Below are 26,670 nucleotides of genomic sequence, written 5' to 3' on the forward strand. Positions count from 1 at the left end.
AGCGGTTTGGGAGTTAACATCAAAATTACATTTCTCGGCCATATCGCATAGATCTCACTGTGAAAAGGCTTAAATGGCTTTTTTGACCTAAGTTTGAGGATTGCGCTCAAATCAAATGTCCTAGAACCAAATTTCCACATGTAACTACTAGATTGTGATAAAATACACTAATGGGTGAAGTTTGGTTGACTTCTGCGCAGCGGTTTGGGAGTTAACATCAAAATTACATTTCTCGGCCATATCGCATAGATCTCACTGTGAAAAGGCTTAAATGACTTTTTTAATTAAGTTTGATGATTGCGTTCAAACAAAATGTCCTAGAACAAAATTTTCAAATGTAACTACTAGATTGTGATACAATACACTATTGGGTGAAGTTTGGTTGACTTCTGCGCAGCGGTTTGGGAGTTAACATCAAAATTACATTTCTCGGCCATATCGCATAGATCTCACTGTGAAAAGGCTTAAATGGCTTTTTTGACCTAAGTTTGAGGATTGCGCTCAAACAAAATGTCCTAGAACAAAATTTTCAAATGTAACTACTAGATTGTGATACAATACACTATTGGGTGAAGTTTGGTTGACTTCTGCGCAGCGGTTTGGGAGTTAACATCAAAATTACATTTCTCGGCCATATCGCATAGATCTCACTGTGAAAAGGCTTAAATGACTTTTTTAATTAAGTTTGATGATTGCGTTCAAACAAAATGTCCTAGAACAAAATTTTCAAATGTAACTACTAGATTGTGATACAATACACTATTGGGTGAAGTTTGGTTGACTTCTGCGCAGCGGTTTGGGAGTTAACATCAAAATTACATTTCTCGGCCATATCGCATAGATCTCACTGTGAAAAGGCTTAAATGGCTTTTTTGACCTAAGTTTGAGGATTGCGCTCAAACCAAATGTCCTAGAACGAAATTTTCAAATGTAACTACTAGAATGTGATACAATACACTATTGGGTGAAGTTTGGTTGACTTCTGCGCAGCGGTTTGGGAGTTAACATCAAAATTACATTTCTCGGCCATATCGCATAGATCTCACTGTGAAAAGGCTTAAATGGCTTTTTTGACCTAAGTTTGAGGATTGCGCTCAAATCAAATGTCCTAGAACCAAATTTCCACATGTAACTACTAGATTGTGATAAAATACACTAATGGGTGAAGTTTGGTTGACTTCTGCGCAGCGGTTTGGGAGTTAACATCAAAATTACATTTCTCGGCCATATCGCATAGATCTCACTGTGAAAAGGCTTAAATGACTTTTTTAATTAAGTTTGATGATTGCGCTCAAACAAAATTTCCTAGAACAAAATTTTCAAATGTAACTACTAGATTGTGATACAATACACTATTGGGTGAAGTTTGGTTGACTTCTGCGCAGCGGTTTGGGAGTTAACATCAAAATTACATTTCTCGGCCATATCGCATAGATCTCACTGTGAAAAGGCTTAAATGGCTTTTTTGACCTAAGTTTGAGGATTGCGCTCAAATCAAATGTCCTATAACCAAATTTCCACATGTAACTACTAGATTGTGATACAATACACTAATGGGTGAAGTTTGGTTGACTTCTGCGCAGCGGTTTGGGAGTTAACATCAAAATTACATTTCTCGGCCATATCGCATAGATCTCACTGTGAAAAGGCTTAAATGGCTTTTTTGACCTAAGTTTGAGGATTGCGCTCAAACCAAATGTCCTAGAACGAAATTTTCAAATGTAACTACTAGAATGTGATACAATACACTATTGGGTGAAGTTTGGTTGACTTCTGCGCAGCGGTTTGGGAGTTAACATCAAAATTACATTTCTCGGCCATATCGCATAGATCTCACTGTGAAAAGGCTTAAATGACTTTTTTAATTAAGTTTGATGATTGCGTTCAAACAAAATGTCCTAGAACAAAATTTTCAAATGTAACTACTAGATTGTGATACAATACACTATTGGGTGAAGTTTGGTTGACTTCTGCGCAGCGGTTTGGGAGTTATCATCAAAATTACATTTCTCGGCCATATCGCATAGATCTCACTGTGAAAAGGCTTAAATGGCTTTTTTGACCTAAGTTTGAGGATTGCGCTCAAACCAAATGTCCTAGAACGAAATTTTCAAATGTAACTACTAGAATGTGATACAATACACTATTGGGTGAAGTTTGGTTGACTTCTGCGCAGCGGTTTGGGAGTTAACATCAAAATTACATTTCTCGGCCATATCGCATAGATCTCACTGTGAAAAGGCTTAAATGGCTTTTTTGACCTAAGTTTGAGGATTGCGCTCAAATCAAATGTCCTAGAACCAAATTTCCACATGTAACTACTAGATTGTGATAAAATACACTAATGGGTGAAGTTTGGTTGACTTCTGCGCAGCGGTTTGGGAGTTAACATCAAAATTACATTTCTCGGCCATATCGCATAGATCTCACTGTGAAAAGGCTTAAATGACTTTTTTAATTAAGTTTGATGATTGCGCTCAAACAAAATTTCCTAGAACAAAATTTTCAAATGTAACTACTAGATTGTGATACAATACACTATTGGGTGAAGTTTGGTTGACTTCTGCGCAGCGGTTTGGGAGTGAACATCAAAATTACATTTCTCGGCCATATCGCATAGATCTCACTGTGAAAAGGCTTAAATGGCTTTTTTGACCTAAGTTTGAGGATTGCGCTCAAATCAAATGTCCTAGAACCAAATTTCCACATGTAACTACTAGATTGTGATAAAATACACTAATGGGTGAAGTTTGGTTGACTTCTGCGCAGCGGTTTGGGAGTTAACATCAAAATTACATTTCTCGGCCATATCGCATAGATCTCACTGTGAAAAGGCTTAAATGACTTTTTTAATTAAGTTTGATGATTGCGCTCAAACAAAATTTCCTAGAACAAAATTTTCAAATGTAACTACTAGATTGTGATACAATACACTATTGGGTGAAGTTTGGTTGACTTCTGCGCAGCGGTTTGGGAGTTAACATCAAAATTACATTTCTCGGCCATATCGCATAGATCTCACTGTGAAAAGGCTTAAATGACTTTTTTAATTAAGTTTGATGATTGCGTTCAAACAAAATGTCCTAGAACAAAATTTTCAAATGTAACTACTAGATTGTGATACAATACACTATTGGGTGAAGTTTGGTTGACTTCTGCGCAGCGGTTTGGGAGTTAACATCAAAATTACATTTCTCGGCCATATCGCATAGATCTCACTGTGAAAAGGCTTAAATGGCTTTTTTGACCTAAGTTTGAGGATTGCGCTCAAATCAAATGTCCTAGAACCAAATTTCCACATGTAACTACTAGATTGTGATAAAATACACTAATGGGTGAAGTTTGGTTGACTTCTGCGCAGCGGTTTGGGAGTTAACATCAAAATTACATTTCTCGGCCATATCGCATAGATCTCACTGTGAAAAGGCTTAAATGACTTTTTTAATTAAGTTTGATGATTGCGTTCAAACAAAATGTCCTAGAACAAAATTTTCAAATGTAACTACTAGATTGTGATACAATACACTATTGGGTGAAGTTTGGTTGACTTCTGCGCAGCGGTTTGGGAGTTAACATCAAAATTACATTTCTCGGCCATATCGCATAGATCTCACTGTGAAAAGGCTTAAATGACTTTTTTAATTAAGTTTGATGATTGCGTTCAAACAAAATGTCCTAGAACAAAATTTTCAAATGTAACTACTAGATTGTGATACAATACACTATTGGGTGAAGTTTGGTTGACTTCTGCGCAGCGGTTTGGGAGTTAACATCAAAATTACATTTCTCGGCCATATCGCATAGATCTCACTGTGAAAAGGCTTAAATGGCTTTTTTGACCTAAGTTTGAGGATTGCGCTCAAACAAAATGTCCTAGAACAAAATTTTCAAATGTAACTACTAGATTGTGATACAATACACTATTGGGTGAAGTTTGGTTGACTTCTGCGCAGCGGTTTGGGAGTTAACATCAAAATTACATTTCTCGGCCATATCGCATAGATCTCACTGTGAAAAGGCTTAAATGACTTTTTTAATTAAGTTTGATGATTGCGTTCAAACAAAATGTCCTAGAACAAAATTTTCAAATGTAACTACTAGATTGTGATACAATACACTATTGGGTGAAGTTTGGTTGACTTCTGCGCAGCGGTTTGGGAGTTAACATCAAAATTACATTTCTCGGCCATATCGCATAGATCTCACTGTGAAAAGGCTTAAATGGCTTTTTTGACCTAAGTTTGAGGATTGCGCTCAAACCAAATGTCCTAGAACGAAATTTTCAAATGTAACTACTAGAATGTGATACAATACACTATTGGGTGAAGTTTGGTTGACTTCTGCGCAGCGGTTTGGGAGTTAACATCAAAATTACATTTCTCGGCCATATCGCATAGATCTCACTGTGAAAAGGCTTAAATGGCTTTTTTGACCTAAGTTTGAGGATTGCGCTCAAATCAAATGTCCTAGAACCAAATTTCCACATGTAACTACTAGATTGTGATAAAATACACTAATGGGTGAAGTTTGGTTGACTTCTGCGCAGCGGTTTGGGAGTTAACATCAAAATTACATTTCTCGGCCATATCGCATAGATCTCACTGTGAAAAGGCTTAAATGACTTTTTTAATTAAGTTTGATGATTGCGCTCAAACAATATTTCCTAGAACAAAATTTTCAAATGTAACTACTAGATTGTGATACAATACACTATTGGGTGAAGTTTGGTTGACTTCTGCGCAGCGGTTTGGGAGTTAACATCAAAATTACATTTCTCGGCCATATCGCATAGATCTCACTGTGAAAAGGCTTAAATGGCTTTTTTGACCTAAGTTTGAGGATTGCGCTCAAATCAAATGTCCTATAACCAAATTTCCACATGTAACTACTAGATTGTGATACAATACACTAATGGGTGAAGTTTGGTTGACTTCTGCGCAGCGGTTTGGGAGTTAACATCAAAATTACATTTCTCGGCCATATCGCATAGATCTCACTGTGAAAAGGCTTAAATGACTTTTTTAATTAAGTTTGATGATTGCGTTCAAACAAAATGTCCTAGAACAAAATTTTTAAATGTAACTACTAGATTGTGATACAATACACTATTGGGTGAAGTTTGGTTGACTTCTGCGCAGCGGTTTGGGAGTTAACATCAAAATTACATTTCTCGGCCATATCGCATAGATCTCACTGTGAAAAGGCTTAAATGACTTTTTTAATTAAGTTTGATGATTGCGTTCAAACAAAATGTCCTAGAACAAAATTTTTAAATGTAACTACTAGATTGTGATACAATACACTATTGGGTGAAGTTTGGTTGACTTCTGCGCAGCGGTTTGGGAGTTAACATCAAAATTACATTTCTCGGCCATATCGCATAGATCTCACTGTGAAAAGGCTTAAATGGCTTTTTTGACCTAAGTTTGAGGTTTGCGCTCAAATCAAATGTCCTAGAACCAAATTTCCACATGTAACTACTAGATTGTGATAAAATACACTAATGGGTGAAGTTTGGTTGACTTCTGCGCAGCGGTTTGGGAGTTAACATCAAAATTACATTTCTCGGCCATATCGCATAGATCTCACTGTGAAAAGGCTTAAATGACTTTTTTAATTAAGTTTGATGATTGCGCTCAAACAAAATTTCCTAGAACGAAATTTTCAAATGTAACTACTAGAATGTGATACAATACACTATTGGGTGAAGTTTGGTTGACTTCTGCGCAGCGGTTTGGGAGTTAACATCAAAATTACATTTCTCGGCCATATCGCATAGATCTCACTGTGAAAAGGCTTAAATGGCTTTTTTGACCTAAGTTTGAGGATTGCGCTCAAACCAAATGTCCTAGAACAAAATTTTCAAATGTAACTACTAGATTGTGATATAATACACTATTGGGGGAAGTTTGGTTGACTTCTGCGCAGCGGTTTGGGAGTTAACATCAAAATTACATTTCTCGGCCATATCGCATAGATCTCACTGTGAAAAGGCTTAAATGACTTTTTTAATTAAGTTTGATGATTGCGTTCAAACAAAATGTCCTAGAACAAAATTTTCAAATGTAACTACTAGATTGTGATACAATACACTATTGGGTGAAGTTTGGTTGACTTCTGCGCAGCGGTTTGGGAGTTATCATCAAAATTACATTTCTCGGCCATATCGCATAGATCTCACTGTGAAAAGGCTTAAATGGCTTTTTTGACCTAAGTTTGAGGATTGCGCTCAAACCAAATGTCCTAGAACGAAATTTTCAAATGTAACTACTAGAATGTGATACAATACACTATTGGGTGAAGTTTGGTTGACTTCTGCGCAGCGGTTTGGGAGTTAACATCAAAATTACATTTCTCGGCCATATCGCATAGATCTCACTGTGAAAAGGCTTAAATGGCTTTTTTGACCTAAGTTTGAGGATTGCGCTCAAATCAAATGTCCTAGAACCAAATTTCCACATGTAACTACTAGATTGTGATAAAATACACTAATGGGTGAAGTTTGGTTGACTTCTGCGCAGCGGTTTGGGAGTTAACATCAAAATTACATTTCTCGGCCATATCGCATAGATCTCACTGTGAAAAGGCTTAAATGACTTTTTTAATTAAGTTTGATGATTGCGCTCAAACAAAATTTTCTAGAACAAAATTTTCAAATGTAACTACTAGATTGTGATACAATACACTATTGGGTGAAGTTTGGTTGACTTCTGCGCAGCGGTTTGGGAGTGAACATCAAAATTACATTTCTCGGCCATATCGCATAGATCTCACTGTGAAAAGGCTTAAATGGCTTTTTTGACCTAAGTTTGAGGATTGCGCTCAAATCTAATGTCCTAGAACCAAATTTCCACATGTAACTACTAGATTGTGATAAAATACACTAATGGGTGAAGTTTGGTTGACTTCTGCGCAGCGGTTTGGGAGTTAACATCAAAATTACATTTCTCGGCCATATCGCATAGATCTCACTGTGAAAAGGCTTAAATGACTTTTTTAATTAAGTTTGATGATTGCGCTCAAACAAAATTTCCTAGAACAAAATTTTCAAATGTAACTACTAGATTGTGATACAATACACTATTGGGTGAAGTTTGGTTGACTTCTGCGCAGCGGTTTGGGAGTTAACATCAATATTACATTTCTCGGCCATATCGCATAGATCTCACTGTGAAAAGGCTTAAATGGCTTTTTTGACCTAAGTTTGAGAATTGCGCTCAAATCAAATGTCCTATAACCAAATTTCCACATGTAACTACTAGATTGTGATACAATACACTATTGGGTGAAGTTTGGTTGACTTCTGCGCAGCGGTTTGGGAGTTAACATCAAAATTACATTTCTCGGCCATATCGCATAGATCTCACTGTGAAAAGGCTTAAATGACTTTTTTAATTAAGTTTGATGATTGCGTTCAAACAAAATGTCCTAGAACAAAATTTTCAAATGTAACTACTAGATTGTGATACAATACACTATTGGGTGAAGTTTGGTTGACTTCTGCGCAGCGGTTTGGGAGTTAACATCAAAATTACATTTCTCGGCCATATCGCATAGATCTCACTGTGAAAAGGCTTAAATGGCTTTTTTGACCTAAGTTTGAGGATTGCGCTCAAACCAAATGTCCTAGAACGAAATTTTCAAATGTAACTACTAGAATGTGATACAATACACTATTGGGTGAAGTTTGGTTGACTTCTGCGCAGCGGTTTGGGAGTTAACATCAAAATTACATTTCTCGGCCATATCGCATAGATCTCACTGTGAAAAGGCTTAAATGGCTTTTTTGACCTAAGTTTGAGGATTGCGCTCAAATCAAATGTCCTAGAACCAAATTTCCACATGTAACTACTAGATTGTGATAAAATACACTAATGGGTGAAGTTTGGTTGACTTCTGCGCAGCGGTTTGGGAGTTAACATCAAAATTACATTTCTCGGCCATATCGCATAGATCTCACTGTGAAAAGGCTTAAATGACTTTTTTAATTAAGTTTGATGATTGCGCTCAAACAAAATTTCCTAGAACAAAATTTTCAAATGTAACTACTAGATTGTGATACAATACACTATTGGGTGAAGTTTGGTTGACTTCTGCGCAGCGGTTTGGGAGTTAACATCAAAATTACATTTCTCGGCCATATCGCATAGATCTCACTGTGAAAAGGCTTAAATGGCTTTTTTGACCTAAGTTTGAGGATTGCGCTCAAATCAAATGTCCTATAACCAAATTTCCACATGTAACTACTAGATTGTGATACAATACACTAATGGGTGAAGTTTGGTTGACTTCTGCGCAGCGGTTTGGGAGTTAACATCAAAATTACATTTCTCGGCCATATCGCATAGATCTCACTGTGAAAAGGCTTAAATGACTTTTTTAATTAAGTTTGATGATTGCGTTCAAACAAAATGTCCTAGAACAAAATTTTTAAATGTAACTACTAGATTGTGATACAATACACTATTGGGTGAAGTTTGGTTGACTTCTGCGCAGCGGTTTGGGAGTTAACATCAAAATTACATTTCTCGGCCATATCGCATAGATCTCACTGTGAAAAGGCTTAAATGACTTTTTTAATTAAGTTTGATGATTGCGTTCAAACAAAATGTCCTAGAACAAAATTTTTAAATGTAACTACTAGATTGTGATACAATACACTATTGGGTGAAGTTTGGTTGACTTCTGCGCAGCGGTTTGGGAGTTAACATCAAAATTACATTTCTCGGCCATATCGCATAGATCTCACTGTGAAAAGGCTTAAATGGCTTTTTTGACCTAAGTTTGAGGTTTGCGCTCAAATCAAATGTCCTAGAACCAAATTTCCACATGTAACTACTAGATTGTGATAAAATACACTAATGGGTGAAGTTTGGTTGACTTCTGCGCAGCGGTTTGGGAGTTAACATCAAAATTACATTTCTCGGCCATATCGCATAGATCTCACTGTGAAAAGGCTTAAATGACTTTTTTAATTAAGTTTGATGATTGCGCTCAAACAAAATTTCCTAGAACGAAATTTTCAAATGTAACTACTAGAATGTGATACAATACACTATTGGGTGAAGTTTGGTTGACTTCTGCGCAGCGGTTTGGGAGTTAACATCAAAATTACATTTCTCGGCCATATCGCATAGATCTCACTGTGAAAAGGCTTAAATGGCTTTTTTGACCTAAGTTTGAGGATTGCGCTCAAACCAAATGTCCTAGAACAAAATTTTCAAATGTAACTACTAGATTGTGATATAATACACTATTGGGTGAAGTTTGGTTGACTTCTGCGCAGCGGTTTGGGAGTTAACATCAAAATTACATTTCTCGGCCATATCGCATAGATCTCACTGTGAAAAGGCTTAAATGACTTTTTTAATTAAGTTTGATGATTGCGTTCAAACAAAATGTCCTAGAACAAAATTTTCAAATGTAACTACTAGATTGTGATACAATACACTATTGGGTGAAGTTTGGTTGACTTCTGCGCAGCGGTTTGGGAGTTATCATCAAAATTACATTTCTCGGCCATATCGCATAGATCTCACTGTGAAAAGGCTTAAATGGCTTTTTTGACCTAAGTTTGAGGATTGCGCTCAAACCAAATGTCCTAGAACGAAATTTTCAAATGTAACTACTAGAATGTGATACAATACACTATTGGGTGAAGTTTGGTTGACTTCTGCGCAGCGGTTTGGGAGTTAACATCAAAATTACATTTCTCGGCCATATCGCATAGATCTCACTGTGAAAAGGCTTAAATGGCTTTTTTGACCTAAGTTTGAGGATTGCGCTCAAATCAAATGTCCTAGAACCAAATTTCCACATGTAACTACTAGATTGTGATAAAATACACTAATGGGTGAAGTTTGGTTGACTTCTGCGCAGCGGTTTGGGAGTTAACATCAAAATTACATTTCTCGGCCATATCGCATAGATCTCACTGTGAAAAGGCTTAAATGACTTTTTTAATTAAGTTTGATGATTGCGCTCAAACAAAATTTCCTAGAACAAAATTTTCAAATGTAACTACTAGATTGTGATACAATACACTATTGGGTGAAGTTTGGTTGACTTCTGCGCAGCGGTTTGGGAGTGAACATCAAAATTACATTTCTCGGCCATATCGCATAGATCTCACTGTGAAAAGGCTTAAATGGCTTTTTTGACCTAAGTTTGAGGATTGCGCTCAAATCTAATGTCCTAGAACCAAATTTCCACATGTAACTACTAGATTGTGATAAAATACACTAATGGGTGAAGTTTGGTTGACTTCTGCGCAGCGGTTTGGGAGTTAACATCAAAATTACATTTCTCGGCCATATCGCATAGATCTCACTGTGAAAAGGCTTAAATGACTTTTTTAATTAAGTTTGATGATTGCGCTCAAACAAAATTTCCTAGAACAAAATTTTCAAATGTAACTACTAGATTGTGATACAATACACTATTGGGTGAAGTTTGGTTGACTTCTGCGCAGCGGTTTGGGAGTTAACATCAATATTACATTTCTCGGCCATATCGCATAGATCTCACTGTGAAAAGGCTTAAATGGCTTTTTTGACCTAAGTTTGAGAATTGCGCTCAAATCAAATGTCCTATAACCAAATTTCCACATGTAACTACTAGATTGTGATACAATACACTAATGGGTGAAGTTTGGTTGACTTCTGCGCAGCGGTTTGGGAGTTAACATCAAAATTACATTTCTCGGCCATATCGCATAGATCTCACTGTGAAAAGGCTTAAATGGCTTTTTTGACCTAAGTTTGAGGATTGCGCTCAAACAAAATGTCCTAGAACAAAATTTTCAAATGTAACTACTAGATTGTGATACAATACACTATTGGGTGAAGTTTGGTTGACTTCTGCGCAGCGGTTTGGGAGTTAACATCAAAATTACATTTCTCGGCCATATCGCATAGATCTCACTGTGAAAAGGCTTAAATGACTTTTTTAATTAAGTTTGATGATTGCGTTCAAACAAAATGTCCTAGAACAAAATTTTCAAATGTAACTACTAGATTGTGATACAATACACTATTGGGTGAAGTTTGGTTGACTTCTGCGCAGCGGTTTGGGAGTTAACATCAAAATTACATTTCTCGGCCATATCGCATAGATCTCACTGTGAAAAGGCTTAAATGGCTTTTTTGACCTAAGTTTGAGGATTGCGCTCAAACCAAATGTCCTAGAACGAAATTTTCAAATGTAACTACTAGAATGTGATACAATACACTATTGGGTGAAGTTTGGTTGACTTCTGCGCAGCGGTTTGGGAGTTAACATCAAAATTACATTTCTCGGCCATATCGCATAGATCTCACTGTGAAAAGGCTTAAATGGCTTTTTTGACCTAAGTTTGAGGATTGCGCTCAAATCAAATGTCCTAGAACCAAATTTCCACATGTAACTACTAGATTGTGATAAAATACACTAATGGGTGAAGTTTGGTTGACTTCTGCGCAGCGGTTTGGGAGTTAACATCAAAATTACATTTCTCGGCCATATCGCATAGATCTCACTGTGAAAAGGCTTAAATGACTTTTTTAATTAAGTTTGATGATTGCGCTCAAACAAAATTTCCTAGAACAAAATTTTCAAATGTAACTACTAGATTGTGATACAATACACTATTGGGTGAAGTTTGGTTGACTTCTGCGCAGCGGTTTGGGAGTTAACATCAAAATTACATTTCTCGGCCATATCGCATAGATCTCACTGTGAAAAGGCTTAAATGGCTTTTTTGACCTAAGTTTGAGGATTGCGCTCAAATCAAATGTCCTATAACCAAATTTCCACATGTAACTACTAGATTGTGATACAATACACTAATGGGTGAAGTTTGGTTGACTTCTGCGCAGCGGTTTGGGAGTTAACATCAAAATTACATTTCTCGGCCATATCGCATAGATCTCACTGTGAAAAGGCTTAAATGACTTTTTTAATTAAGTTTGATGATTGCGTTCAAACAAAATGTCCTAGAACAAAATTTTTAAATGTAACTACTAGATTGTGATACAATACACTATTGGGTGAAGTTTGGTTGACTTCTGCGCAGCGGTTTGGGAGTTAACATCAAAATTACATTTCTCGGCCATATCGCATAGATCTCACTGTGAAAAGGCTTAAATGACTTTTTTAATTAAGTTTGATGATTGCGTTCAAACAAAATGTCCTAGAACAAAATTTTTAAATGTAACTACTAGATTGTGATACAATACACTATTGGGTGAAGTTTGGTTGACTTCTGCGCAGCGGTTTGGGAGTTAACATCAAAATTACATTTCTCGGCCATATCGCATAGATCTCACTGTGAAAAGGCTTAAATGGCTTTTTTGACCTAAGTTTGAGGTTTGCGCTCAAATCAAATGTCCTAGAACCAAATTTCCACATGTAACTACTAGATTGTGATAAAATACACTAATGGGTGAAGTTTGGTTGACTTCTGCGCAGCGGTTTGGGAGTTAACATCAAAATTACATTTCTCGGCCATATCGCATAGATCTCACTGTGAAAAGGCTTAAATGACTTTTTTAATTAAGTTTGATGATTGCGCTCAAACAAAATTTCCTAGAACGAAATTTTCAAATGTAACTACTAGAATGTGATACAATACACTATTGGGTGAAGTTTGGTTGACTTCTGCGCAGCGGTTTGGGAGTTAACATCAAAATTACATTTCTCGGCCATATCGCATAGATCTCACTGTGAAAAGGCTTAAATGGCTTTTTTGACCTAAGTTTGAGGATTGCGCTCAAACCAAATGTCCTAGAACAAAATTTTCAAATGTAACTACTAGATTGTGATACAATACACTATTGGGTGAAGTTTGGTTGACTTCTGCGCAGCGGTTTGGGAGTTAACATCAAAATTACATTTCTCGGCCATATCGCATAGATCTCACTGTGAAAAGGCTTAAATGACTTTTTTAATTAAGTTTGATGATTGCGTTCAAACAAAATGTCCTAGAACAAAATTTTCAAATGTAACTACTAGATTGTGATACAATACACTATTGGGTGAAGTTTGGTTGACTTCTGCGCAGCGGTTTGGGAGTTAACATCAAAATTACATTTCTCGGCCATATCGCATAGATCTCACTGTGAAAAGGCTTAAATGACTTTTTTAATTAAGTTTGATGATTGCGTTCAAACAAAATGTCCTAGAACAAAATTTTCAAATGTAACTACTAGATTGTGATACAATACACTATTGGGTGAAGTTTGGTTGACTTCTGCGCAGCGGTTTGGGAGTTAACATCAAAATTACATTTCTCGGCCATATCGCATAGATCTCACTGTGAAAAGGCTTAAATGGCTTTTTTGACCTAAGTTTGAGGATTGCGCTCAAACCAAATGTCCTAGAACGAAATTTTCAAATGTAACTACTAGAATGTGATACAATACACTATTGGGTGAAGTTTGGTTGACTTCTGCGCAGCGGTTTGGGAGTTAACATCAAAATTACATTTCTCGGCCATATCGCATAGATCTCACTGTGAAAAGGCTTAAATGGCTTTTTTGACCTAAGTTTGAGGATTGCGCTCAAATCAAATGTCCTATAACCAAATTTCCACATGTAACTACTAGATTGTGATACAATACACTAATGGGTGAAGTTTGGTTGACTTCTGCGCAGCGGTTTGGGAGTTAACATCAAAATTACATTTCTCGGCCATATCGCATAGATCTCACTGTGAAAAGGCTTAAATGACTTTTTTAATTAAGTTTGATGATTGCGTTCAAACAAAATGTCCTAGAACAAAATTTTTAAATGTAACTACTAGATTGTGATACAATACACTATTGGGTGAAGTTTGGTTGACTTCTGCGCAGCGGTTTGGGAGTTAACATCAAAATTACATTTCTCGGCCATATCGCATAGATCTCACTGTGAAAAGGCTTAAATGACTTTTTTAATTAAGTTTGATGATTGCGTTCAAACAAAATGTCCTAGAACAAAATTTTTAAATGTAACTACTAGATTGTGATACAATACACTATTGGGTGAAGTTTGGTTGACTTCTGCGCAGCGGTTTGGGAGTTAACATCAAAATTACATTTCTCGGCCATATCGCATAGATCTCACTGTGAAAAGGCTTAAATGGCTTTTTTGACCTAAGTTTGAGGTTTGCGCTCAAATCAAATGTCCTAGAACCAAATTTCCACATGTAACTACTAGATTGTGATAAAATACACTAATGGGTGAAGTTTGGTTGACTTCTGCGCAGCGGTTTGGGAGTTAACATCAAAATTACATTTCTCGGCCATATCGCATAGATCTCACTGTGAAAAGGCTTAAATGACTTTTTTAATTAAGTTTGATGATTGCGCTCAAACAAAATTTCCTAGAACGAAATTTTCAAATGTAACTACTAGAATGTGATACAATACACTATTGGGTGAAGTTTGGTTGACTTCTGCGCAGCGGTTTGGGAGTTAACATCAAAATTACATTTCTCGGCCATATCGCATAGATCTCACTGTGAAAAGGCTTAAATGGCTTTTTTGACCTAAGTTTGAGGATTGCGCTCAAACCAAATGTCCTAGAACAAAATTTTCAAATGTAACTACTAGATTGTGATACAATACACTATTGGGTGAAGTTTGGTTGACTTCTGCGCAGCGGTTTGGGAGTTAACATCAAAATTACATTTCTCGGCCATATCGCATAGATCTCACTGTGAAAAGGCTTAAATGACTTTTTTAATTAAGTTTGATGATTGCGTTCAAACAAAATGTCCTAGAACAAAATTTTCAAATGTAACTACTAGATTGTGATACAATACACTATTGGGTGAAGTTTGGTTGACTTCTGCGCAGCGGTTTGGGAGTTATCATCAAAATTACATTTCTCGGCCATATCGCATAGATCTCACTGTGAAAAGGCTTAAATGGCTTTTTTGACCTAAGTTTGAGGATTGCGCTCAAACCAAATGTCCTAGAACGAAATTTTCAAATGTAACTACTAGAATGTGATACAATACACTATTGGGTGAAGTTTGGTTGACTTCTGCGCAGCGGTTTGGGAGTTAACATCAAAATTACATTTCTCGGCCATATCGCATAGATCTCACTGTGAAAAGGCTTAAATGGCTTTTTTGACCTAAGTTTGAGGATTGCGCTCAAATCAAATGTCCTAGAACCAAATTTCCACATGTAACTACTAGATTGTGATAAAATACACTAATGGGTGAAGTTTGGTTGACTTCTGCGCAGCGGTTTGGGAGTTAACATCAAAATTACATTTCTCGGCCATATCGCATAGATCTCACTGTGAAAAGGCTTAAATGACTTTTTTAATTAAGTTTGATGATTGCGCTCAAACAAAATTTCCTAGAACAAAATTTTCAAATGTAACTACTAGATTGTGATACAATACACTATTGGGTGAAGTTTGGTTGACTTCTGCGCAGCGGTTTGGGAGTGAACATCAAAATTACATTTCTCGGCCATATCGCATAGATCTCACTGTGAAAAGGCTTAAATGGCTTTTTTGACCTAAGTTTGAGGATTGCGCTCAAATCAAATGTCCTAGAACCAAATTTCTACATGTAACTACTAGATTGTGATAAAATACACTAATGGGTGAAGTTTGGTTGACTTCTGCGCAGCGGTTTGGGAGTTAACATCAAAATTACATTTCTCGGCCATATCGCATAGATCTCACTGTGAAAAGGCTTAAATGACTTTTTTAATTAAGTTTGATGATTGCGCTCAAACAAAATTTCCTAGAACAAAATTTTCAAATGTAACTACTAGATTGTGATACAATACACTATTGGGTGAAGTTTGGTTGACTTCTGCGCAGCGGTTTGGGAGTTAACATCAAAATTACATTTCTCGGCCATATCGCATAGATCTCACTGTGAAAAGGCTTAAATGACTTTTTTAATTAAGTTTGATGATTGCGTTCAAACAAAATGTCCTAGAACAAAATTTTCAAATGTAACTACTAGATTGTGATACAATACACTATTGGGTGAAGTTTGGTTGACTTCTGCGCAGCGGTTTGGGAGTTAACATCAAAATTACATTTCTCGGCCATATCGCATAGATCTCACTGTGAAAAGGCTTAAATGGCTTTTTTGACCTAAGTTTGAGGATTGCGCTCAAACAAAATGTCCTAGAACAAAATTTTCAAATGTAACTACTAGATTGTGATACAATACATTATTGGGTGAAGTTTGGTTGACTTCTCCGCAGCGGTTTGGGAGTTAACATCAAAATTACATTTCTCGGCCATATCGCATAGATCTCACTGTGAAAAGGCTTAAATGACTTTTTTAATTAAGTTTGATGATTGCGTTCAAACAAAATGTCCTAGAACAAAATTTTCAAATGTAACTACTAGATTGTGATACAATACACTATTGGGTGAAGTTTGGTTGACTTCTGCGCAGCGGTTTGGGAGTTAACATCAAAATTACATTTCTCGGCCATATCGCATAGATCTCACTGTGAAAAGGCTTAAATGACTTTTTTAATTAAGTTTGATGATTGCGTTCAAACAAAATGTCCTAGAACAAAATTTTCAAATGTAACTACTAGATTGTGATACAATACACTATTGGGTGAAGTTTGGTTGACTTCTGCGCAGCGGTTTGGGAGTTAACATCAAAATTACATTTCTCGGCCATATCGCATAGATCTCACTGTGAAAAGGCTTAAATGGCTTTTTTGACCTAAGTTTGAGGATTGCGCTCAAACAAAATGTCCTAGAACAAAATTTTCAAATGTAACTACTAGATTGTGATACAATACACTATTGGGTGAAGTTTGGTTGACTTCTGCGCAGCGGTTTGGGAGTTAACATCAAAATTACATTTCTCGGCCATATCGCATAGATCTCACTGTGAAAAGGCTTAAATGACTTTTTTTAATTAAGTTTGATGATTGCGTTCAAACAAAATGTCCTAGAACAAAATTTTCAAATGTAACTACTAGATTGTGATACAATACACTATTGGGTGAAGTTTGGTTGACTTCTGCGCAGCGGTTTGGGAGTTAACATCAAAATTACATTTCTCGGCCATATCGCATAGATCTCACTGTGAAAAGGCTTAAATGACTTTTTTAATTAAGTTTGATGATTGCGCTCAAACAAAATTTCCTAGAACGAAATTTTCAAATGTAACTACTAGAATGTGATACAATACACTATTGGGTGAAGTTTGGTTGACTTCTGCGCAGCGGTTTGGGAGTTAACATCAAAATTACATTTCTCGGCCATATCGCATAGATCTCACTGTGAAAAGGCTTAAATGGCTTTTTTGACCTAAGTTTGAGGATTGCGCTCAAACCAAATGTCCTAGAACAAAATTTTCAAATGTAACTACTAGATTGTGATACAATACACTATTGGGTGAAGTTTGGTTGACTTCTGCGCAGCGGTTTGGGAGTTAACATCAAAATTACATTTCTCGGCCATATCGCATAGATCTCACTGTGAAAAGGCTTAAATGACTTTTTTAATTAAGTTTGATGATTGCGTTCAAACAAAATGTCCTAGAACAAAATTTTCAAATGTAACTACTAGATTGTGATACAATACACTATTGGGTGAAGTTTGGTTGACTTCTGCGCAGCGGTTTGGGAGTTATCATCAAAATTACATTTCTCGGCCATATCGCATAGATCTCACTGTGAAAAGGCTTAAATGGCTTTTTTGACCTAAGTTTGAGGATTGCGCTCAAACCAAATGTCCTAGAACGAAATTTTCAAATGTAACTACTAGAATGTGATACAATACACTATTGGGTGAAGTTTGGTTGACTTCTGCGCAGCGGTTTGGGAGTTAACATCAAAATTACATTTCTCGGCCATATCGCATAGATCTCACTGTGAAAAGGCTTAAATGGCTTTTTTGACCTAAGTTTGAGGATTGCGCTCAAATCAAATGTCCTAGAACCAAATTTCCACATGTAACTACTAGATTGTGATAAAATACACTAATGGGTGAAGTTTGGTTGACTTCTGCGCAGCGGTTTGGGAGTTAACATCAAAATTACATTTCTCGGCCATATCGCATAGATCTCACTGTGAAAAGGCTTAAATGACTTTTTTAATTAAGTTTGATGATTGCGCTCAAACAAAATTTCCTAGAACAAAATTTTCAAATGTAACTACTAGATTGTGATACAATACACTATTGGGTGAAGTTTGGTTGACTTCTGCGCAGCGGTTTGGGAGTGAACATCAAAATTACATTTCTCGGCCATATCGCATAGATCTCACTGTGAAAAGGCTTAAATGGCTTTTTTGACCTAAGTTTGAGGATTGCGCTCAAATCAAATGTCCTAGAACCAAATTTCTACATGTAACTACTAGATTGTGATAAAATACACTAATGGGTGAAGTTTGGTTGACTTCTGCGCAGCGGTTTGGGAGTTAACATCAAAATTACATTTCTCGGCCATATCGCATAGATCTCACTGTGAAAAGGCTTAAATGACTTTTTTAATTAAGTTTGATGATTGCGCTCAAACAAAATTTCCTAGAACAAAATTTTCAAATGTAACTACTAGATTGTGATACAATACACTATTGGGTGAAGTTAGGTTGACTTCTGCGCAGCGGTTTGGGAGTTAACATCAAAATTACATTTCTCGGCCATATCGCATAGATCTCACTGTGAAAAGGCTTAAATGACTTTTTTAATTAAGTTTGATGATTGCGTTCAAACAAAATGTCCTAGAACAAAATTTTCAAATGTAACTACTAGATTGTGATACAATACACTATTGGGTGAAGTTTGGTTGACTTCTGCGCAGCGGTTTGGGAGTTAACATCAAAATTACATTTCTCGGCCATATCGCATAGATCTCACTGTGAAAAGGCTTAAATGGCTTTTTTGACCTAAGTTTGAGGATTGCGCTCAAACAAAATGTCCTAGAACAAAATTTTCAAATGTAACTACTAGATTGTGATACAATACACTATTGGGTGAAGTTTGGTTGACTTCTCCGCAGCGGTTTGGGAGTTAACATCAAAATTACATTTCTCGGCCATATCGCATAGATCTCACTGTGAAAAGGCTTAAATGACTTTTTTAATTAAGTTTGATGATTGCGTTCAAACAAAATGTCCTAGAACAAAATTTTCAAATGTAACTACTAGATTGTGATACAATACACTATTGGGTGAAGTTTGGTTGACTTCTGCGCAGCGGTTTGGGAGTTAACATCAAAATTACATTTCTCGGCCATATCGCATAGATCTCACTGTGAAAAGGCTTAAATGACTTTTTTAATTAAGTTTGATGATTGCGTTCAAACAAAATGTCCTAGAACAAAATTTTCAAATGTAACTACTAGATTGTGATACAATACACTATTGGGTGAAGTTTGGTTGACTTCTGCGCAGCGGTTTGGGAGTTAACATCAAAATTACATTTCTCGGCCATATCGCATAGATCTCACTGTGAAAAGGCTTAAATGGCTTTTTTGACCTAAGTTTGAGGATTGCGCTCAAACAAAATGTCCTAGAACAAAATTTTCAAATGTAACTACTAGATTGTGATACAATACACTATTGGGTGAAGTTTGGTTGACTTCTGCGCAGCGGTTTGGGAGTTAACATCAAAATTACATTTCTCGGCCATATCGCATAGATCTCACTGTGAAAAGGCTTAAATGACTTTTTTTAATTAAGTTTGATGATTGCGTTCAAACAAAATGTCCTAGAACAAAATTTTCAAATGTAACTACTAGATTGTGATACAATACACTATTGGGTGAAGTTTGGTTGACTTCTGCGCAGCGGTTTGGGAGTTAACATCAAAATTACATTTCTCGGCCATATCGCATAGATCTCACTGTGAAAAGGCTTAAATGGCTTTTTTGACCTAAGTTTGAGGATTGCGCTCAAACCAAATGTCCTAGAACGAAATTTTCAAATGTAACTACTAGAATGTGATACAATACACTATTGGGTGAAGTTTGGTTGACTTTTGCGCAGCGGTTTGGGAGTTAACATCAAAATTACATTTCTCGGCCATATCGCATAGATCTCACTGTGAAAAGGCTTAAATGGCTTTTTTGACCTAAGTTTGAGGATTGCGCTCAAATCAAATGTCCTAGAACCAAATTTCCACATGTAACTACTAGATTGTGATAAAATACACTAATGGGTGAAGTTTGGTTGACTTCTGCGCAGCGGTTTGGGAGTTAACATCAAAATTACATTTCTCGGCCATATCGCATAGATCTCACTGTGAAAAGGCTTAAATGGCTTTTTTGACCTAAGTTTGAGGATTGCGCTCAAATCAAATGTCCTAGAACCAAATTTTCAAATGTAACTACTAGATTGTGATACAATACACTATTGGGTGAAGTTTGGTTGACTTCTGCGCAGCGGTTTGGGAGTTAACATCAAAATTACATTTCTCGGCCATATCGCATAGATCTCACTGTGAAAAGGCTTAAATGGCTTTTTTGACCTAAGTTTGAGGATTGCGCTCAAACCAAATGTCCTAGAACGAAATTTTCAAATGTAACTACTAGAATGTGATACAATACACTATTGGGTGAAGTTTGGTTGACTTCTGCGCAGCGGTTTGGGAGTTAACATCAAAATTACATTTCTCGGCCATATCGCATAGATCTCACTGTGAAAAGGCTTAAATGGCTTTTTTGACCTAAGTTTGAGGATTGCGCTCAAATCAAATGTCCTAGAACCAAATTTCCACATGTAACTACTAGATTGTGATAAAATACACTAATGGGTGAAGTTTGGTTGACTTCTGCGCAGCGGTTTGGGAGTTAACATCAAAATTACATTTCTCGGCCATATCGCATAGATCTCACTGTGAAAAGGCTTAAATGACTTTTTTAATTAAGTTTGATGATTGCGCTCAAACAAAATTTCCTAGAACAAAATTTTCAAATGTAACTACTAGATTGTGATACAATACACTATTGGGTGAAGTTTGGTTGACTTCTGCGCAGCGGTTTGGGAGTTAACATCAAAATTACATTTCTCGGCCATATCGCATAGATCTCACTGTGAAAAGGCTTAAATGGCTTTTTTGACCTAAGTTTGAGGATTGCGCTCAAATCAAATGTCCTATAACCAAATTTCCACATGTAACTACTAGATTGTGATACAATACACTAATGGGTGAAGTTTGGTTGACTTCTGCGCAGCGGTTTGGGAGTTAACATCAAAATTACATTTCTCGGCCATATCGCATAGATCTCACTGTGAAAAGGCTTAAATGACTTTTTTAATTAAGTTTGATGATTGCGTTCAAACAAAATGTCCTAGAACAAAATTTTTAAATGTAACTACTAGATTGTGATACAATACACTATTGGGTGAAGTTTGGTTGACTTCTGCGCAGCGGTTTGGGAGTTAACATCAAAATTACATTTCTCGGCCATATCGCATAGATCTCACTGTGAAAAGGCTTAAATGACTTTTTTAATTAAGTTTGATGATTGCGTTCAAACAAAATGTTCTAGAACAAAATTTTTAAATGTAACTACTAGATTGTGATACAATACACTATTGGGTGAAGTTTGGTTGACTTCTGCGCAGCGGTTTGGGAGTTAACATCAAAATTACATTTCTCGGCCATATCGCATAGATCTCACTGTGAAAAGGCTTAAATGGCTTTTTTGACCTAAGTTTGAGGTTTGCGCTCAAATCAAATGTCCTAGAACCAAATTTCCACATGTAACTACTAGATTGTGATAAAATACACTAATGGGTGAAGTTTGGTTGACTTCTGCGCAGCGGTTTGGGAGTTAACATCAAAATTACATTTCTCGGCCATATCGCATAGATCTCACTGTGAAAAGGCTTAAATGACTTTTTTAATTAAGTTTGATGATTGCGCTCAAACAAAATTTCCTAGAACGAAATTTTCAAATGTAACTACTAGAATGTGATACAATACACTATTGGGTGAAGTTTGGTTGACTTTTGCGCAGCGGTTTGGGAGTTAACATCAAAATTACATTTCTCGGCCATATCGCATAGATCTCACTGTGAAAAGGCTTAAATGGCTTTTTTGACCTAAGTTTGAGGATTGCGCTCAAATCAAATGTCCTAGAACCAAATTTCCACATGTAACTACTAGATTGTGATAAAATACACTAATGGGTGAAGTTTGGTTGACTTCTGCGCAGCGGTTTGGGAGTTAACATCAAAATTACATTTCTCGGCCATATCGCATAGATCTCACTGTGAAAAGGCTTAAATGGCTTTTTTGACCTAAGTTTGAGGATTGCGCTCAAATCAAATGTCCTAGAACCAAATTTTCAAATGTAACTACTAGATTGTGATACAATACACTATTGGGTGAAGTTTGGTTGACTTCTGCGCAGCGGTTTGGGAGTTAACATCAAAATTACATTTCTCGGCCATATCGCATAGATCTCACTGTGAAAAGGCTTAAATGGCTTTTTTGACCTAAGTTTGAGGATTGCGCTCAAACCAAATGTCCTAGAACGAAATTTTCAAATGTAACTACTAGAATGTGATACAATACACTATTGGGTGAAGTTTGGTTGACTTCTGCGCAGCGGTTTGGGAGTTAACATCAAAATTACATTTCTCGGCCATATCGCATAGATCTCACTGTGAAAAGGCTTAAATGGCTTTTTTGACCTAAGTTTGAGGATTGCGCTCAAATCAAATGTCCTAGAACCAAATTTCCACATGTAACTACTAGATTGTGATAAAATACACTAATGGGTGAAGTTTGGTTGACTTCTGCGCAGCGGTTTGGGAGTTAACATCAAAATTACATTTCTCGGCCATATCGCATAGATCTCACTGTGAAAAGGCTTAAATGACTTTTTTAATTAAGTTTGATGATTGCGCTCAAACAAAATTTCCTAGAACAAAATTTTCAAATGTAACTACTAGATTGTGATACAATACACTATTGGGTGAAGTTTGGTTGACTTCTGCGCAGCGGTTTGGGAGTTAACATCAAAATTACATTTCTCGGCCATATCGCATAGATCTCACTGTGAAAAGGCTTAAATGGCTTTTTTGACCTAAGTTTGAGGATTGCGCTCAAATCAAATGTCCTATAACCAAATTTCCACATGTAACTACTAGATTGTGATACAATACACTAATGGGTGAAGTTTGGTTGACTTCTGCGCAGCGGTTTGGGAGTTAACATCAAAATTACATTTCTCGGCCATATCGCATAGATCTCACTGTGAAAAGGCTTAAATGACTTTTTTAATTAAGTTTGATGATTGCGTTCAAACAAAATGTCCTAGAACAAAATTTTTAAATGTAACTACTAGATTGTGATACAATACACTATTGGGTGAAGTTTGGTTGACTTCTGCGCAGCGGTTTGGGAGTTAACATCAAAATTACATTTCTCGGCCATATCGCATAGATCTCACTGTGAAAAGGCTTAAATGACTTTTTTAATTAAGTTTGATGATTGCGTTCAAACAAAATGTTCTAGAACAAAATTTTTAAATGTAACTACTAGATTGTGATACAATACACTATTGGGTGAAGTTTGGTTGACTTCTGCGCAGCGGTTTGGGAGTTAACATCAAAATTACATTTCTCGGCCATATCGCATAGATCTCACTGTGAAAAGGCTTAAATGGCTTTTTTGACCTAAGTTTGAGGTTTGCGCTCAAATCAAATGTCCTAGAACCAAATTTCCACATGTAACTACTAGATTGTGATAAAATACACTAATGGGTGAAGTTTGGTTGACTTCTGCGCAGCGGTTTGGGAGTTAACATCAAAATTACATTTCTCGGCCATATCGCATAGATCTCACTGTGAAAAGGCTTAAATGACTTTTTTAATTAAGTTTGATGATTGCGCTCAAACAAAATTTCCTAGAACGAAATTTTCAAATGTAACTACTAGAATGTGATACAATACACTATTGGGTGAAGTTTGGTTGACTTCTGCGCAGCGGTTTGGGAGTTAACATCAAAATTACATTTCTCGGCCATATCGCATAGATCTCACTGTGAAAAGGCTTAAATGGCTTTTTTGACCTAAGTTTGAGGATTGCGCTCAAACCAAATGTCCTAGAACAAAATTTTCAAATGTAACTACTAGATTGTGATACAATACACTATTGGGTGAAGTTTGGTTGACTTCTGCGCAGCGGTTTGGGAGTTAACATCAAAATTACATTTCTCGGCCATATCGCATAGATCTCACTGTGAAAAGGCTTAAATGACTTTTTTAATTAAGTTTGATGATTGCGTTCAAACAAAATGTCCTAGAACAAAATTTTCAAATGTAACTACTAGATTGTGATACAATACACTATTGGGTGAAGTTTGGTTGACTTCTGCGCAGCGGTTTGGGAGTTATCATCAAAATTACATTTCTCGGCCATATCGCATAGATCTCACTGTGAAAAGGCTTAAATGGCTTTTTTGACCTAAGTTTGAGGATTGCGCTCAAACCAAATGTCCTAGAACGAAATTTTCAAATGTAACTACTAGAATGTGATACAATACACTATTGGGTGAAGTTTGGTTGACTTCTGCGCAGCGGTTTGGGAGTTAACATCAAAATTACATTTCTCGGCCATATCGCATAGATCTCACTGTGAAAAGGCTTAAATGGCTTTTTTGACCTAAGTTTGAGGATTGCGCTCAAATCAAATGTCCTAGAACCAAATTTCCACATGTAACTACTAGATTGTGATAAAATACACTAATGGGTGAAGTTTGGTTGACTTCTGCGCAGCGGTTTGGGAGTTAACATCAAAATTACATTTCTCGGCCATATCGCATAGATCTCACTGTGAAAAGGCTTAAATGACTTTTTTAATTAAGTTTGATGATTGCGCTCAAACAAAATTTCCTAGAACAAAATTTTCAAATGTAACTACTAGATTGTGATACAATACACTATTGGGTGAAGTTTGGTTGACTTCTGCGCAGCGGTTTGGGAGTGAACATCAAAATTACATTTCTCGGCCATATCGCATAGATCTCACTGTGAAAAGGCTTAAATGGCTTTTTTGACCTAAGTTTGAGGATTGCGCTCAAATCAAATGTCCTAGAACCAAATTTCCACATGTAACTACTAGATTGTGATAAAATACACTAATGGGTGAAGTTTGGTTGACTTCTGCGCAGCGGTTTGGGAGTTAACATCAAAATTACATTTCTCGGCCATATCGCATAGATCTCACTGTGAAAAGGCTTAAATGACTTTTTTAATTAAGTTTGATGATTGCGCTCAAACAAAATTTCCTAGAACAAAATTTTCAAATGTAACTACTAGATTGTGATACAATACACTATTGGGTGAAGTTTGGTTGACTTCTGCGCAGCGGTTTGGGAGTTAACATCAATATTACATTTCTCGGCCATATCGCATAGATCTCACTGTGAAAAGGCTTAAATGGCTTTTTTGACCTAAGTTTGAGAATTGCGCTCAAATCAAATGTCCTATAACCAAATTTCCACATGTAACTACTAGATTGTGATACAATACACTAATGGGTGAAGTTTGGTTGACTTCTGCGCAGCGGTTTGGGAGTTAACATCAAAATTACATTTCTCGGCCATATCGCATAGATCTCACTGTGAAAAGGCTTAAATGGCTTTTTTGACCTAAGTTTGAGGATTGCGCTCAAACAAAATGTCCTAGAACAAAATTTTCAAATGTAACTACTAGATTGTGATACAATACACTATTGGGTGAAGTTTGGTTGACTTCTGCGCAGCGGTTTGGGAGTTAACATCAAAATTACATTTCTCGGCCATATCGCATAGATCTCACTGTGAAAAGGCTTAAATGACTTTTTTAATTAAGTTTGATGATTGCGTTCAAACAAAATGTCCTAGAACAAAATTTTCAAATGTAACTACTAGATTGTGATACAATACACTATTGGGTGAAGTTTGGTTGACTTCTGCGCAGCGGTTTGGGAGTTAACATCAAAATTACATTTCTCGGCCATATCGCATAGATCTCACTGTGAAAAGGCTTAAATGGCTTTTTTGACCTAAGTTTGAGGATTGCGCTCAAACCAAATGTCCTAGAACGAAATTTTCAAATGTAACTACTAGAATGTGATACAATACACTATTGGGTGAAGTTTGGTTGACTTCTGCGCAGCGGTTTGGGAGTTAACATCAAAATTACATTTCTCGGCCATATCGCATAGATCTCACTGTGAAAAGGCTTAAATGGCTTTTTTGACCTAAGTTTGAGGATTGCGCTCAAATCAAATGTCCTAGAACCAAATTTCCACATGTAACTACTAGATTGTGATAAAATACACTAATGGGTGAAGTTTGGTTGACTTCTGCGCAGCGGTTTGGGAGTTAACATCAAAATTACATTTCTCGGCCATATCGCATAGATCTCACTGTGAAAAGGCTTAAATGACTTTTTTAATTAAGTTTGATGATTGCGCTCAAACAAAATTTCCTAGAACAAAATTTTCAAATGTAACTACTAGATTGTGATACAATACACTATTGGGTGAAGTTTGGTTGACTTCTGCGCAGCGGTTTGGGAGTTAACATCAAAATTACATTTCTCGGCCATATCGCATAGATCTCACTGTGAAAAGGCTTAAATGGCTTTTTTGACCTAAGTTTGAGGATTGCGCTCAAATCAAATGTCCTATAACCAAATTTCCACATGTAACTACTAGATTGTGATACAATACACTAATGGGTGAAGTTTGGTTGACTTCTGCGCA

Source organism: Corythoichthys intestinalis, unplaced genomic scaffold, assembly GCF_030265065.1.
Source record: "Corythoichthys intestinalis isolate RoL2023-P3 unplaced genomic scaffold, ASM3026506v1 HiC_scaffold_27, whole genome shotgun sequence".
NCBI lineage: Eukaryota > Metazoa > Chordata > Actinopteri > Syngnathiformes > Syngnathidae > Corythoichthys > Corythoichthys intestinalis.